The sequence below is a fragment of the Bactrocera latifrons genome, unplaced genomic scaffold (assembly GCF_001853355.1).
Source record: "Bactrocera latifrons isolate USDA-ARS-PBARC rearing strain unplaced genomic scaffold, ASM185335v1 scaffold_35, whole genome shotgun sequence".
Taxonomy (NCBI): Eukaryota; Metazoa; Arthropoda; class Insecta; order Diptera; family Tephritidae; genus Bactrocera; species Bactrocera latifrons.
Genome location: NW_017536990.1, coordinates 1,405,112 through 1,413,409, shown reverse-complemented (window position 1 = coordinate 1,413,409; position 8,298 = coordinate 1,405,112).

Here is an 8,298-nt window from a genome sequence, read left to right as displayed (position 1 = left end):
ACGCACCAGTCGACATATAGGTGGCGCCATCAGGGAGCGCTAGATTCAAAAAGTTCTATTTACTTTGAAGCACTTGTATTAACTATAGCGGTTACAGTGCCGTGATTATATTGCTGGAAATATTATTTCCATCAAATCTGAAAAGATTATAGTTGTAAGGAAGTGGTTACTTCGGGCGCCGTAGAACGTGTTATACCATGAACACTTGTAAGAAATAAAAATTTTGATTTTTGAAAAACTATCTAATGCATAATATTGTGTAGCTATTTAATATTCTTTTTAGCCGTGTATAAGTGAACTATGCTATACCTACCATCTGATCAAATTTGAGCCGGACTGATAAAGAAAAACAAAAAGTACATTTTCCCATATTTCAATACAAATCTTTACTACCACCTTCAAAATAGGCTCCAATTTCAATTTAACTTATTTTATGGTCATAGTTTTACTCAAGTTAGTACATGTACGGACAGACAGTTGTGTTGGTTTTATAATGGTCTTTGGTAGCATATATATAGCGAGGACACCCAAAACATTGCCTTAAGGAGTACTCAAGGGAATTTAACATCTTAAATAGTAAAAACCACCTCCTACTCCTGTTTTTACATTCTTAACTACTAGTATGTTTTGACACACACACAGCATGCGAGCATTGTCTTACGATTGCTGTAAAGTTCCTTTTGGTTTTGCTTCAAGAGCTGCTGGTGTTTTATAACTCTTACTTGCTACACGCTAACTGTGCTTTATGTTTGTTGCCGCCGCTTAGCTGTTTTCCGTTCATTGTCTGCGCGCTTGCTGCACACACACATGCACATATGAGTGTGTGTGTGGTGTTCGTCTGGTGTTTGGTAGTCGGCTTGAGTTGCAAATTCGAAAGTGGGTCAGCTTTTACGTTCGGTGTTGTTGCACTCTGTTTCTGTTTTGTGTTATTTTTAGCTTCCCTCGAGAATTAATTGCATCTAAATTTACACCATTTGCATTTAGTGTTTCAGGGCATGTTAAGTTTGGAACGGTGGTGATGCGTAAATGGTTTGATGTATCACATATCATCAACATATTCACCAGTTTACTTGAGTATGCTCCAAATCATTGTCATTAATATGTGAAATAGTCAAATGAACATTTGTATTTGCAAATTCACATTGCAGTTAAGTTTAGGGCAAACATGATTATTTCGCAAATCTATCCCTCAAATCAGAATTCGAAATAAGCGAAATTTTTATATTTTGAGCAATTAGGAAATGAAATTTCTTTATCAATATTACGCAGAGTGACAGAAGACGCCGCTAATTATATTTATTGCACAAAATATCTCAGAGAAGTTTTCCCACAAATAAAAATTGGTGCTTAAATTGACTGTAATCACTAATCTCTATTTAGTAGAATATAAAGTAATATAGCTAAAATTGAAATCGAAACTTACTTTTGTAATAACAAAAATGTGGAAAACCTACAGCATGGCATTAAAGAAATAGTAAACCCAACCAAAGGCATATCAATCATTTACAATTAAATACAAGCATTAAAACATATTTTATTATGCACTAAATGAAAACAACAACAAACATAACAAAGTTTTCCTTTTCCGAACGCTGCGAAATGCACAAAGCCGCCTGACCTTTTAGTCACAGAGCCACTGAGATGTCGGTTAAATATTACATGGCGGCTTGAGCATTACAGTTGCGTAAGATACAATTACATATGCAAACATATATTTATATATATGTTGTATATATAATATATTTATTTGCCATAAGTTGCCTACAACACACTGACACAGAGAGCAAAGTGCCTCCTCCTGCAAGCTGGCGCTGCCAAAATTTGCAACAACAACAATAAGCGTAATTGCAGCATTTCGTTTGAATGAGCATTGCATTCGCTGGAGTGGTGCATCTTTGCCGCCAGCTGCTGCGCTTCTTGCCATGCCATGTGCTTTTATTCGTTTCTGTGTTTGTTTGTTGTTGTTGTGAGTTACATAAGTTAGTCAGCCCGCCAGTGAGTTAGCAACAGCAAGCCATTTAATGCTGCCAATCGATTTGATATCCGTTTCGGTGCAAACCCAAAATTCACTACACAAATTTCGCTTCGACAATTCGAATACAATGCACGCATCTTGTTTGTGATTGCTATTGTTTTTGCTTGCTATATTGCGCCTCACAATCACTTTCGCACACAAATCAGTCACCGGTGGCGTCTTGGTTCTCCAATTTGGCATTTTGATATGCGCACATAAATTTCAACGTGAGAAGCTGGCAATTACCTAGTTTGCATCAAAAGTGCATAGAAATTACTGTAAGTGCTCTCACTTGTGCTTTATGTGGTCTGCTTGAAGTCTGGCAAAGTGAAACAAAGCATCGCTAAATTAACTGCAAATAACTCGTGAATATCAATACAATCGACGCCTGCGCAGAAGACTATGAGACGATTCGCTTTCAGCTCGGCCTGTCACTCATGCGCTCGCCGCTGCAGCATAAAACAGTTCATTGAATTTAGTCAACACTGCGCCGCAGTGTTGCTTCCTTATGGCGGATTTTTATAGTTGACACCTGACATAAATATCCGATGCACTGTGATGCGTTGCTTGGTGCGCTGGTGATCTTGTGGCAGCAAATGCACAAGCGAGTTCGTCGCTTGAGTCTTTCGTTTGTCCCATAAGCAGAGTGTGCTTCGCTCTGCTTGATTGATTTGCCGTTTGTGAGAGTTTGAAATTTTCTCCAAATTATTTTGTGACAGAAGAGTTCACTGATTTTAGTTAAATTTATATTTGTGGCTACTATTTTTTATTTCTATTTTCTTTTGTGGCGGCTTGTGTTGGGAATGCTTAATGGCTAGCTTCTCCATAGCGCAAAATTTGTTTCCCTTAGCCTTTCTAAAGCAAAAATTTTCCACATTTATATATTTGCTCATGACCATACATATATTACAAGGCTGGAAGTAATATATTTTCATTTAATTAAAACAATTTGTAGCAATTTGGGATTTATTAAAATTTAAATTAAAATGATTAAAATAAAAATTTATATGGAAATGGAACAAGTAACAGTAATTTAACAAGGTGTGGGAAAATTCTCAAGAAATAAATCAATTTCATGGTTTTCATTAATATTTGATATTTAATACAAAATTATAAAATAATATTTAATTTAGTATGCGTCCTTGAAGTAAAAGGTACAAAAATAGACCATGTTGCCGTCGCCGTGATTTCTATCCTTGGGATCATTTGGAAAATAACAGAAGGTAGTTGTCACAGCACTAAACGGCTATATATTTGCATTTTGGAAAGTTCTTTAAGAGAGATATGTTTGAATGTCTAAGCTATTGAATTATGTCAAAAGGTTTTTTTCAAATTTCTGTACTAGGATGCCTAATTCACTTGTCTTGTGAACTTTGGGAAATATTTTTATAATTTTTTTTTATTCTAATGAACTTACTGTACACTAGCGAATATTCTTCGAAGTTCTTCCTACGTTTCGGAGGTATGAGCACATATGTAAGAATCTTTTAATTTATTGTAATAAAATTACAAAACTTGAAACGCGTTTTTCTCGAAACACTATTTTCAGAGTCGTAAAATAATATTTCAGAAAACGGCTGGGCCAAGCCACTCTAAATTGTAAATTATTTCGCAATTATTTTCTTTTTGATGCAGCCTTTTCATAAAACAATTTGCTCACTTTCAATTTGGTATAACCTCGAAACCACCGATGATCCTTATATTTATTTTAACATTGAAAAAAATTACGTAATATGCTGAAGTCAAGTATGAGAGGTCGATACACAGACTTCACATCGTTACTGAACTACCCAAATTTTTTCACCTAAGCTTATATAACATAACCTCAAATACTTATGCTTTCCTGTACTTACCATCCATAGAAGCTAAAACTCAAAAAATAAATATCAAAAGGTATACTCAATCTTAATTCCTTGGAAATCGGATGTAATCAGCAACTGAAATGGAAAATTCGCTGTTATTTATAGAATATTGCAACATCTGTTCAACTCCATTATTGAAGTGTCCGTTTACAACAATATCCATTTATAAAGTTTTACGAAATGTAAATGTAATGCCATAACATTGTGGTCACTCAGTGTCGAACTCGAAAATATTGTGTTACCCATGTGACCTTTAACCAGCAAGACGCAGCAGCCGAACAGCAACAGCAGAAGGCGGCTGTGGTGGCAAGTTCGCTTATTTGCTATATACTAATATATATACACTATACAGTTACAGTAAGTGCTGCAACAAAGCTGCGTGTAGTGTTGGGCCAAGCGATCAGCGGGAGATCTTCGCAGCCCATCAGCATATGCGCCAGCGCGAATGCTAACACCAGCCGAACGGACAGACATAACGATCCGCACGATTGCTACAACTCAGACGAGCATCATTATGGCCAGCATTGCAGCAAATGTTGTCGCTGACAATGATGACTCTATAAAAAACAAGCAGAAAAAACCACAACCAGCTCCACTCACAGCTAAAAAAGCAGTAAGTAACCGCAGAAAAAATGTTGTTATTTCAGAAATAAACTCAAATCACGCAAAATAAATACATTGACCATAAAATTAAGTAAAGCGTAAAAATTAAGCGTCGCGGGCAACCACGGAAGGTGAGGCTGAAGATGCGCTGGACGTTGCTGCAGCACAGCGGAATACAGTACACGAACGCACACACACACACGTGTTTCACATACACACAATAATAAATACATGGAGAGGGAGCCTTCATTGACTTGGCTTCATGGCTGTTGCTTTGGGTTGGTCCGTGATCGTTTCTTATCCAACGGCCAACTGATTGTGTCTTGTAAATTTCCAATAGGTAATTACCAACGCAGTGTTGTTGTTTTTGTAACTGCGGTTTTTTACTTAAATTATTTCCCCCTACTTAATTGTAGCTGCCGCTGCTGCTAGCAGTTTCCCTCACACTCGCACTGCTGCCCCGCTAGGCGCTTCGAAATAGGTATTTGCAGTAATGGGAATTTTCTGATTACCTTCGGCCGCTGGCGAAAATTTTGCAACAGCGCCACACAACTTTAATTTATTAATGTTTCGGTGCACACGTCACATCGTCAGCATGCAGTCGCCCATCAGTGGCTTTGGAGCTTAGCGGATAAGCAGGTAGTTATGGGCAGATTCAGATGTGAGTCAAATTTGCTGCCAATTATCTTGGCTAAGCGGGGTGCGAACATTTGTGCGGATATGTGTAGTGCCTATATGTATGGAAGGAATTCCCTTTCATTGTCATGTTGAAGTGAAGTGTAAATGCAACATTACAGCTTCAAGCAATTTCTTTATTGCAATTGAAAGATAAATTAATCGCATGCGAGATTTAAAAAAAAGCCGAAAAGGTGTACGCCTTAAGATATGCTGCGAATGAACAACTTTTAAATTGATGTGCGATATTCCGCTTAATATTTATAATATGTAGCATGCTTTTAGGCGGCAAAGTAACATTGAACTGAACTTGTCTGCTGAGACAGTTAGACTATATTTTGAAGAGAACAAAAAACTCTCTAAGGATATTTAAATATTTTTAAAACGTATTTACATAGCTTAACATAAATTTCTGATGGCAATACGGAAAGTGATCAGTCGTTCCGACAAATCTTTGGACCCATAAATTATATCTAAAAATTAACGATTTTCTCTACTAAATATAAATCGTATTGAAGGATTGTATCCATATGTGAGTTTCAAAAATTTTATTGTTTTGATTTCCATACACATATACAAATATCGAATGTACACATATTTGAAAATATTCTCCAAGAAATTCTCAGCGGATTCAATTAGTATCAGAGATGTGAGCATGTTAGTAAGAATTGTTTCACATTTTCGGCTCACGAAATTTATTCGAAACGACTGGACTGATCGACTTGGACCTTCTTAATATGGAGAAAAATGTAGGTCACAATTAAATGCTTCAATTTTTTCTTTGAAACAATTTGTGGTCACCCATAAAGTAGCAATTTAAGAATTACATTCACACATTCACCTCTCGATTAATAAAGCGACTTCAAGTTTGTATTGTTGTTAATATTGTATTTCAGTGTAATAAATATAATAATATATTGTTTATAATGAGGCTTTCCATATACTTACATATAAATATGCTGAATTTTAAACTTATTATTTTATTGTTTAATATTATTATAAATAATTATTTAAAATTAATAAAATTAATTCATTTAATAATTTAAAATTATTAATGTAATAATTATTTAATAATTAATTAATTTTCACTGCTTAAAAATAATTGAAAAAACTCTCTGTTACATACGTATAAATGGCAACTATCACAATACAAATTGATTAGCAACTGTGAAAGAGACTTCAAGAGTTTATGAATCATGACAGACCTAAAATGTAATTCACACATTGGAAATCCACAAAACTATTAAACCAATGTGCACGAAATATCATGGAAGTTATAATTTGTCATAAACTATTTCAGTTTTCTATTTCCGCTGCTGAAAATAGTTTGCTAATAAACGAAGCACAATCATCGTCGATAAATCGGAATCCAAAGATCATTATTATTTCCGAGAAATTTGACAGTGATTTGAATAAAGATACTGCTTTAACTCAAACGTGTTAAGAATATTATAGTAATAATATATGTATAATGTAGGTACATACATACTGCGTACCAAAATATAAAAACAAAACCAATTAAACGCGTTAATTTCGGTGCATCGAAGCTTTAGCTATACCATTGACAGGTACAACTTTCATAGCATACAAGGGTATAACAGGATATTTATCTTCATGACGATCGATCAGTTTACTATATATTTCAGCTACATTTTATTGAGTTTTGATCTAAACAATATATTTAGATATCGTAGCCTTTCCTTGGACTGTAATCTCTGGCAAATTTCTTGAAAATACTTCGTCAAATAAATTAGTTTACCATATAATAACCTCAGTTGAATCGTTCAGTTTGTATGTTAACTAATATTATATTACAGTTGTTCGATATCGATGGTTTTGGGAAATGAGCCGCTTTTAGGAAAGCGAGAGAGTTATACAACACTTTAGATCCATATCTCTCAAACTGAGGCACCCTGTTCAAGGTGTAAAAACCGGTATGATCTTTATGCTAGCTTAAGCACATAATACAATAATATATTTATTCTCAAATTTATGTACACCAATTCCTCATACATGGCTCAGATGCACTTCTCTTTCACTCTCCATATATAGCTACATAAGTATTTAGTAAGTGTTATTACGTTCCTTCTCCATTCCTTATACCAATTCATTCAATACATATACAAGGTGCGTTCCAAAGTAAACAGGACTTTTTGAATCTAGCGCCCCCTAGTGGAGACATCTATATATCGATTCATGACATTTCATCGATTGGAAGTGAAGTTATTGCAATTTAATTCTCAGTATGTTTGTGTTATCGGGGTGAAAGTGTGCTTCGAACAAAGAACCAGCATTAAATTTTGTTTTGAAATGATTGCCTATCCCGTAGCAGAGTGCACGAGTTCTTTCAACGTTTTCAAAGTGGTCGTGAGGACAAAAATGACGATCAACATGTGGGCCAATCAAATCCGCGATCATCGGAAATTCCATCGAAATTGTGCGTGATTTCATCAATAATCAGCCAAAATCATCATTGAAATTCATGGAAATGGAATTGAACATCTCGAAAACATCGATTTATCGCATTTTCACCGAACATTTGGGCTTACGAAAGCACGATTTGTTTCGCACGAATTGACTGACGACCAAAAACTGCTCAGAATCCAACATTCGAAGGACCATTATTTGACCAAAAATCACATTTTAGCCATTAACCACTCCCCGTAATAACCAGATATGGCACCGTTCCTTTCCGGAAAAATGCATTTGCCCATGACAGGAAGGCGTTATGAAGAGGTACTGAAGGAGACTATTTTAAATGACATAAATTGATTTTGCCGAAAAAAACATTTGATCTGTTTTTTAAGTCCTGTTTACTTTGGAACGTGCCTTGTGCATAACGAAAGCGAACACTGGAAAACAGCAAAATGTTTGGATATAAATTTAATTGTCTAATTTGTTGGTGTATAGAACGCGTTTTGCATTTCGAATTACATAATCAGAAACCTTCTACAGCGGCAATTCGCGAAAGTCCGGCAGCGGACACAGCTAGAATTTGAACAATTGCGCGCATTTGTTTAATAAAAATATTGCTTCAAAGGCGCCAGAACTGTCAAAGCCTGTTGGCAGCTAGCACGAAAGCTTTGCATTAATTCTTTAATTAATAAATCATACACCAAATATAACAACTTTTTAAATGCATAG